Source organism: Mandrillus leucophaeus, unplaced genomic scaffold (genome assembly GCF_000951045.1).
Source record: "Mandrillus leucophaeus isolate KB7577 unplaced genomic scaffold, Mleu.le_1.0 Scaffold400, whole genome shotgun sequence".
NCBI lineage: Eukaryota > Metazoa > Chordata > Mammalia > Primates > Cercopithecidae > Mandrillus > Mandrillus leucophaeus.
The window spans coordinates 1,027,508-1,037,122 of record NW_012104255.1 but is presented as its reverse complement, the minus strand read 5'-3'; the positions used below and the strand labels follow the sequence as shown (position 1 = coordinate 1,037,122).

At 41.7% G+C, this 9,615-nt stretch overlaps 1 protein-coding gene across 2 annotated transcripts in view; it reads right to left on the bottom strand.

Annotated features, from left to right (window-relative positions):
- Positions 1-9,615, bottom strand: part of WNK3 (WNK lysine deficient protein kinase 3) — a 192,030-nt gene that overhangs the window by 9,754 nt on the left and 172,661 nt on the right. The window lies entirely within an intron of this gene.

Genomic DNA, 9,615 nt, shown 5'->3' with positions numbered 1-9,615 from the left:
GGGACAGAGTGAGATTCCATCTCAAAACAAAAAAAAAAAAAAAAAAAAAAAAAAAAAAAAACCACACACACAAAAACAAAAAGAAAGTTTCCTCTTGTTTGGACAGCAAATTATATGGTTACCTTAGGTATAAATCAAGTGTAATAAATAGTACTCATAAAAATTAGTATAAACTCTAGTCTTTTCATCAGCTCCCTCAGATAGATACTTAGAAGAGTTAAAAAAGAATCACAGAATGTTAAAAACAAAAAAAAAGGTCTAGTGCAAGCCACTTTTATAATGGGAAAACAAGGCCCAGAATAAGTAAAATGACATGCCCAAGTTCTTGCAACTAATTACCAGCAGAGACAGGCCTGGAACTCTAAAGCCTAGACAAAGACACTCTATCTTTTCAATATACCATACTGACTTTCAAGAAGCTTCAGAAAACTAGAATCTTACTTTATTTTTTACCGGTATTTCTGTCTAGGATTTAAAAAGATGAATGTGTATCCAGAATAGCAGAAATGAAGGCACAGATAGTTTGATGAACCTCATGAGTTGTGGAGCATAAGATGTTCAAATAAATGAAAGAAATCAATTATAGAGAATTCCATAAGTATACTTTCCTAATCTGAACATCACACTAAGTCTTTACATCATAATTGAGTACTATTACTCATGCTTACGATATCATTCTCATAGAAAATATTCATAGAGTTCCAATTCCTCTGACTGAATTATAAGCCAAAAACTTAACAGAGTGGGTCTAAAATTAATTTTAGGAAATACAGTTGTGAATTTAAGCATAATAACAGTTCCAGGGATTTAACAAGCACGTGAAGATGTCTTACACATTTGTTATGGTACTTCTTTTAATCACGAAAAAATACAAAAAAAAATTGCAAGAGGTAATGCAAGAAGCTTCCATATTAATACTTTTTGAAACTTATAACAGGCCTGTGATATACACAAGTATCACTCTGTTTTATAGACGGAGAAACTGGGACCCAGAAGATTAACAACTGGAGTTACATGCTGGGGCTAGAATCCAGATATCCTGACTGTCAGGTCAGTGGGCTTACGTTGTACTCCATCATAAATGCCAACTGCCAAGGTGGGTGGATCACCTGAGGTCAGGGGTTCGAGACCAGGCTGGCCAACATGATGAAACCCCATCCTACTAAAAATACAAAAATTAGCTGGGTGTGGGGGTGCGCCTGTAATCCCAGCTACTCGGGAGGCCGAGGCAGGAGAATTGCTTGAACCCAGGAGGCGGAGGTTGCAGTGTGCCGAAATCACACCATTGTATTCCAGCCTGGGCAACAGAGCAAGACTCTGTCTCAAAAAATAATAATACAATAAAATAAATGCCAACTGATATAATAAAGTAGGAAATGGAAGAAGATATTTCTTAAAAAGGGAAACATGACAATCTCAATGATTGCATATGCATAGTCTGTGATTTTCTATGAACTCTGTGCTACTGAAAATTTAGATTCAAAGGTGATTAAATATTTTTGTTTGTTTGTTTTAGACAGAGTCTCGCTTTGTCACCCAAGCTGGAGTGCAGTGGCGCGATCCTGGCTCACTGCAACCTCTGCCTCCTGGGTTCAAGCGATTCTCACACCTCAGCCTCCCGAGTAGCTGGAATCAAGGCATGCGCTACCACGCCCGGCTAATTTTTGTATTTTTGGTAGAGATGGATTTCACCATGTTGGCCAGGCTGGTCTCAATCCTCTGACCTCAAGTGATCTCCCTGCCTCTGCCTCCCAAAGTGCTGGGATTACAGGTGTGAGTCACTGCTCCCAGCCTTAAATATTAAAGGGAAACACAATAATGTTGTATAAGAAGAGTTTAATGAATTAATCAGAACATTCACATATACAAGAGTTTTATAACAACATTTACTAATGTGGGGCAACCATGATATATCAAAATGACATACCAACTTGTTGGAATCCCAATTTTTCTAGGACATAAAATCCTGAGACCCAAAAGTCAGTCTATAATAAAAGCATCATTTCTTCTTGTTATTCCTTTGCACACTCAACTAATTCTCTGCTTATTCCAGCGAGGGAGCAAAGAACACAACAAAGTTGGGGAAGACTCTGGAGCTGAAGCTTTTATAGACTCTGTTCTCAACCTAGAAGAATGTCAGCAGGTGGGATTAAAAAGAGAAGATAGCCAGAAACAGGAACATATCAATGCCCACAGTTTTGCCTATCCATCTTCTCTTAGAAATATTTTTGTGCCCAATCCCTTCAGCTTCTAAAACATTTGTTGCAGAGAGATTAGGTCTAAATGTCATTAATTTAAGAAAATTTCTGGGGCTGGCACAGTGGCTCACGCCTGTAATCCAATCATTTTGGGAGGCCAAGGTGGGTGGATCACCTGAGGTCAGGAGTTTGAGAGCAGCTTGGCCAACATGGTGAAACCCTGTCTCTACCAAAAATACAAAATTAGGCGGCCACGGTAGTGGGTGCCTGTAATCCCAGCTACTCAGGAGGCTGAGGCAGGAGAATTGCTTGAACCTGGGTGGCGGAGGTTGCAGTGAGCTGAGATCATGCTATTGCACTCCAGCCTGGGGGACAGAGTGAGATTCCATCTCAAAAAAAAAAAAAAAAAAAACAAAAAAAAAAAACATTTCTGGGTGGGAGGGAGAAAAAGAACATTTCTCCAGTAAGGGAAATACAATGTTAGGACTCTTCTTGTGTATAACTCTGGTCTAACAAGTTATCTTAAATACTCAATTGGCAGTAATTAAGGCTGCTGCACTAGTGGCACAATAGCCAACAAGTGGAGGAAAAAATAATTAACAAACCGAAACAAGTATTTAAATGAAACAGGGGCTAGGGCAGCAACCACTGCACTCCAGCCTGGGCGACAAAGCGAGACTGTGTCTCTTAAGCAGGCAATAGAAAGAACAACTACACACACACACAAAGTTATCAAGAACAATGTGCCATATGAAAAGGAAAAAAATGCTATTTGAATGTTATTCAGTATCTAACTATGGTTTACATAAGGCAGGATCATTTATTTATTGATTTCATCTAAAAGTTATTCATATCATAATATAAAAGACCACTTAATTCAAAGCTCACAAGCCAGAAAGTACCCAATCAATGCATATTAAAATAAGTACTATGCAAACGTGGTTTATGATAGGTAGTAATAACATATTAACTTCAAACGTGTTCTTTAATATTCATTTCTTATTGATGAAAAGAATAAAACCAGAGTTCAGTCCTTGATGTTCTTTTTTGTTCTTTCTCCCAAGGTGATGCCTATATTCAGACAGTTTCAGTGATCACTCCACTGCATTATTTCTATCTCTTATCCTATCCCTTGATTTCTCTCTTCAATCACAATCTCACAACCAACTCCCAAATGTATTTTTCTACTTGGATGTTAATAAATTATTCAATTCAGGCCAGGCACAGTGACTCACACCTGTAATCCTAGCACTTTAGGAGGCTGACACAGGAGGATTGCTTGAGGCCAGGAGTTCAAGACCAGCCTGGGCAACATAGGAGGATCTCATCTCAAAAAAAACTTGCTGGGCATGGTGGCACACACCAGTAGTCCCAGCTACTTGGGAGGTTAAGGTGGGAGGCTTGATTGAGCCCAAGAGTGCAGGGTTACAGTGACCTATGATCACGCTACTACATTCCAACCTGGGTGACAGTGAGACCCTGTCTCAAAAAAAAATTAAATTAAAAAATAAATAAATAATTCAAGTCAATACACCTGGGGTCAAACCTATCACAATCCTGACATGACAATTGGCTTAAATGTCATACTTCTGTTAAAGATACTGAATTTTTTTCCAAACCACTCAAACTCATATCCTTTGGATCTCCCCACCAATACACACATATCCAGTCCATCACTACGTCATGAAATACCTCCTATACAATGTCTTTTGTCCACTTTCATTTCTACCATTCTATAAGCTCTTAATTATCTCATGCATAGACTACTATGATTGCAATGATCTAAATGGACTCACTCCTTGGCTCTAGCCAATATATTCTTCAAACTACCACCAGATTAATATGAATGAAGGCTGGGCACGGTGACTCACGCCTGTAATCCCAGCACTTTGGGAGGCCGAGGTGGGTGGATCACATGAGGTCAGGAGTTCGATACCAGCCTGACCAACATGGTTAAACCCTGTCTCTACTAAAAATACAAAAATTAGCTGGGCATGGTGGCACGCACCTGTAATCCCAGCTACTCGGGAGGCTGAGGCAGGAGAATCGCTTGAACCTATGAGGTGGAGGTTGCAGTGAGCCAAGATCGCACCACTGCACTCCAGCCTGGGCAACAGAGCAAGACCATGTCTCAAAACAGTAAATAAGTAAAAAATAATATGAGTGAAATGCTGTTTTCAGCTAAAATGCTGCTTAAAAAAAAAAAAAAAGCTTCCACACTTCTTTACTGCTAACACTACCAGGATTCCCACTTGTTTAGGTGGCAAAGACCTGGGAAATCATGGTTGTCCTTGCAGAACAAGTACATTATTTTATTTATTATCCTTAAACTAACATGTATCACTTATTAAGCTTAAATATATAATTGTTTTAGATCAGATTATCTTACACTAAACACTAACATAAACATGCTGTAGCAGCTGCCAAATTTTTTTTTTTTTTGAGACAGAGTCTTGCTCTGTCACCCAGGCTGGGGTGCAGTGGTGCGATCTCTGCTCACTGCAAGCTCCGCCTCCTGGGTTCTCGCCATTCTCCTGCCTCAGCCTCCCGAGTAGCTGGGACTACAGGCGCTTGCCACCACGCCTGGCTAATTTTTTGTATTTTTGGTAGAGATGGGGTTTCACTGTGTTAGCCAGGATGGTCTCGATATCCTGACCTCATGATCCACCCTCCTCGGCCTCCCAAAGTGCTGGAATTATAGGTGTGAGCCACCGCGCCCGGCCCAAATTTTTTTAAGTATAGAAGGAAAACTTTCTACTGTAAATCCTCCATTTCACCCAACTATTTGAAAGTTATATGTCTTTCTCGCAAATCTTGCATTTTTACCATTTACATGCCTTAATATCATGAAATTGTATCTACTGACAATACTCTTTCCACTTCCGTTAATTTCAATTCTGCCCATTTATCCTTCTTTTTTTTTTTCTTCTCTTTTTGGCGAGATGGAGTTTTGCTCTTGTTGCCCAGCCTAGAGTGCAATGGCACAATCTCGGCTCACTGCAACCTCTGCCTCCCAGGTTCAGGCAATTCTCCTGCCTCAGCCTCCCGAGTAGCTGGGATTGCAAGTGTGCACCACAACACCCGGCTATTTTTTGCATTTTTATGAGAGATGGGGTATCACCATGTTGGTCGGGCTGGTCTCGAACTCCTGACCTCAGGTGATCCACCCGCCCCAGCTTCCCAAAGTGCTGGGATTACAGGCCTGAGCCACCGCACCTGGCCAGCCCATTTATCCTTCGAGACCAACTCAAATCCCATCTTCTGCATGAAGTATTCTCAGACCACTATCATCATTCATTCGCCTCAACCCACTACAGGTACAATTTATGGTTTTGGGAAGCAATGCAGTATAATAGTTAAGAGCCAAGGCTTTGAAGTCAGACAGATTTGGATTCTCTCACCTATTAACTGAGACCCAAAAGAAGTTACTTAACCTCACTAACCTCAGTCTCTTCACCTAAAAAAGACAAACATTAATATTTATCTACCTTACAGAGATGTTCTGAGGATTAAGATAATATATGTAATATATACTTTTTTTTTTTTTTTTTTTTTGAGATGGAGTCTGGCTCTGTCGCCCAGGCTGGAGTGCAGTGGTGTGACCTCGGCTCACTGCAAGCTCCGCCGCCCGGGTTCACGCCATTCTCCTGCCTCAGCCTCACAAGCAGCTGAGACTACAGGCGCCCGCCACCACGCCTGGCTAATTTTTTTATTTTTAGTAGAGACGGAGTTTCACTGTGTTAGCCAGGATGGTCTCCATCTCCTGACCTCGTGATCCACCCGCCTTGGCCTCCCAAAGTGCTAGTATTACAGGTGTGCGCAACCACGTCTGGCCCAATATATACGTTTTTAGACAGGGTCTGGCTCTGTCACACTCCTGGACTCAAGCAATCCTCCCACCTCAGCCTCTTGAGTAGCTGTGATTACAGGCGTGTGCCACCATGCCCAACTAATTTTTGTATTTTTTGTAGAGATGGGATTTCGACATATTGCCCAGGCTGGTCTCAAACTCCTGAGCTCAAGTGATCTGCCTGCCTTGGCTTCCCAAAGTGCTGGGAGTACAGGCATGAGCCACATGCCCAGCCTAATACATGCAATATTTTTATTATATCTTGGGATCTCCCAGACCACCCACACATTCCGTGATTCACCAGGTCTCCAGGGACTCAGATTCATAGCTAAGGTTTATTACAGTGAAAGATACACATTACGGTCAGCAAAGGGAAAAGACAGGAGTCTAGAGAAATTCATGATCAGACTTCCATATGTTCTCTCCCTATCCTTTCTACAGCAACAAAAAAAATACAGCAACAGGTGTACACATTTCTACCCAGGAAAGCCCATTAGAGACTTAGTGACCACAGTTTTCACTGGGGCCTGGTCTCAGAGGCACATACCAAAATTCCAGACTCTGAGGAGGAAAACATGTGTTCAGCATAAATCACATTATTTGTACCAACAAACCAGGCAAAGTGAACTACTTACCGGTTAGGGAACAGAGGGAAACCAAGTTTCCACATACCAGCCAAGGGCCAATCTTGCCGGCAGGCCTCTCTAAAGATAGTAGTCTCATGTCTGTTATGTTGGCTCTATTCTGTACAGTTTACCATAATGCTCATATTATAAGTTAACTACACAAATACATTGTAGATACCATTACATTGCAATACCATAATTAGTCAGGCATGTTGGCATACACCTGTAGTCCCAGCTACTCGGGAGCTGAGGCAAGAGAATCACTCGAACCTGGGAGGCAGAAGTTGCAGTGAGCCGAGACCACACCACTGCACCCCAGCCTGGGTGACAGAGTGAGACTCTGTCTAAAAAAAAAAAAAAAAAAAAAAAAAAAAAAAAAAAAAAAAATAAATAAATAAATAAACATTGCAAAACCATGTATCAACTCATGTTTCCAACAAAACATGTATAATTGTGGGCAGGGAAGGATATATACATGTTAAGCAGTGCCTTTTTTTTTTTTTTTTGAGACGGAGTCTTGCTCCGTCACCCAGGTTGGAGTGCAGTGGCGTGAACTCAGCTCACTGCAACTTCCGCCTCCTGGATTTAAGCTATTCTCCTGTCTGAGCCTCCCGAGTAGGTGGCATTACAGGTGCCTGCCACCACGCCTGGCTAATTTTTGTATTTTTAGTAGAGACAGGGTTTTGCCATGATGGCCAGGCTGGTTTCGAACTCCTGACCTCAGGTGATCCGCTCACTTCAGCCTCCCCAAGTATAGGGATTACAAGCATGAGCCACTGCACCTGGCCAAGCACTGCTTCTTAAAATGGGTTCCCTGGTAAAATGGTTTTGGGAGATTTTGTATATTATTTCCTTTCTTGGACATTCTCAGTTCATATTAGCACATTAAAGGACCTAAGAAATTCTACAGTAGAGAGACTGGTATTTATATTACTTAATAACGCATTTCGCATTTGACCATGTAACACCTATTAACTCCCTGCTGACAACTTATGAAATGCTGTGCTAAGGCCAACAAATGTGTTCACCAATCTTGGCCAAATGGGAAAAGATGAAATGTCAGCAAGTTTTGAAAGAGCACTATTAGAGCTAGAAATATGAAATCACCTGTTCCTTTGAGAGGCAATAAAGTAACAAAACTACTGGAAGGTACGTGTGGAGCACCCTGTCTTTGTGAACGTGGCCTCCATGAGTTATAAAAAGAAAGAGAAAATGAAGATAATTTAGTTCCTACTTAAGAAGACATGACCATTTTTATACTAAATCTGGTTCGAGGGCCTGGCACAGTGGCTCACACCTGTAATCCCAATGACTCTGGAGGCAGAGGCAGGAGGACTGCTTGAGGTCAGGAGTTTGAAATCAGCCTGGGCAACATAGCAAGACCCCATCTCTAAAAAAAATATTTAAAAAAAGATTAGCCAGGCACAGTGGTACACGCCTATAGCCCTAGCTACTTGGAAGGCTGAGGCAGGAGGACTGCTTGGGCCCAAGAGTTTGAAGTTACAGTGAGCTATGACTGAGCCACTGTACTCTAGCCTGGGTGACAAAGCAAGACCCTGTCTCTAAAAAATAAACACATAAATAACAAAGCCTGGTTTGGAAACCATCTAAATATTTTAATAAACAAGTTAATTTAACAAGTACAATAATCACATACTCTCCTTCCTGCCTACTAAAAAAGATAATTTCTGGCTTCCAGCATGACAGAGTGAGGATGTTAAGAAACCTCCCTCAAAAGCAATCCTAAAATTGGACAAAATTCAAAAACAACCATTTTAGTACTCCAGAATTTGTCCTAAGGAATACAACAAAATCAGAAGCATTTATTCGTGAAAACTACTGAACTTTTCAGGTAAGAACTGTGCAATCCGTGGTGTTTTTGCATAAGGCTGTTCCCATCACCCCCACCCAGTTCTGTTGCCCAGCAATTCTACCAAAGTGGGGCATTCTGAGAAAACAATAAGTTTGGCTGCTGTTGCTGCTACCATAGGGGATTCACTTGATTTGGAACTTTAGAAGCAGGTACTCCATTAGCCTGAGCTTAATAGGGAGATCTGAGAAGTGAGATAGCCATGGGGACTTGATAAATTCTCCACATGTCAGGCTGAGCGTGGTGTCTCACACCTATAATCCCAGCACTTTGGGAGGCCAAGTGAGGTCAGGAGTTTGAGACCAGCCTGGCCAACATGGTGAAACCTTGTCTCTACTAAAAATAGTAAAATTAGCCAGGTGTGGTGATGCACACCTGTAATCCCAGCTACTCGGGAGGCTGAGGTGGGAGGATCGCTTGAACCTGGGAGGCAGAGGTTGCAGTGAGTTGAGATCACGCCACTGCAATACAGCCCGGGGAACAGAACTAGACTCTGTCTCAAAAAAAAAAAAAAGAAAAAAAGAAAAAAAAGAAAAAAAACTCCACACATCTCAGGCTGACTGGATGGTTCTCTAACGATAATGATTTTAAAGTACAAAAATAAGAGATAATGAGTGGTGGCACACACCTGTAATCCCAGCACTTTGGGAGGCTGAGGCGGGAGGATCACAAGGTCTGGAGATCAAGACAAGCCTGGCCAATATGGTGAAACATCGTCTCTACTAAAAATACAAAAATTAGCCAGGCGTGGTGGCGGGTGCCTGTAGTCCCAGCTACTCGGGAGGCTGATGCAAGAGAATTGCTTGATCCTGGAAGGCGGAGGTAGCAGTGACCCAAGACTGCTCCACTGCACTCCAGCCTGGGCAACAGGGCGAGACTCCCCATCTCAAAAACAACAACAACAACAAAAAAACAAAAAAAGAGAGATAATGAGAAAAATCTTCAAACTCTTCAAAATTAAACAACACACTACCAATAATCCATGGATCAAAGAGGAAGTCTCAAGGGAAATTAGAAAACATTTAGAACTTAAAAAAAAAAAAAGAAAATATACGGCCGGGCGCGGTGGCT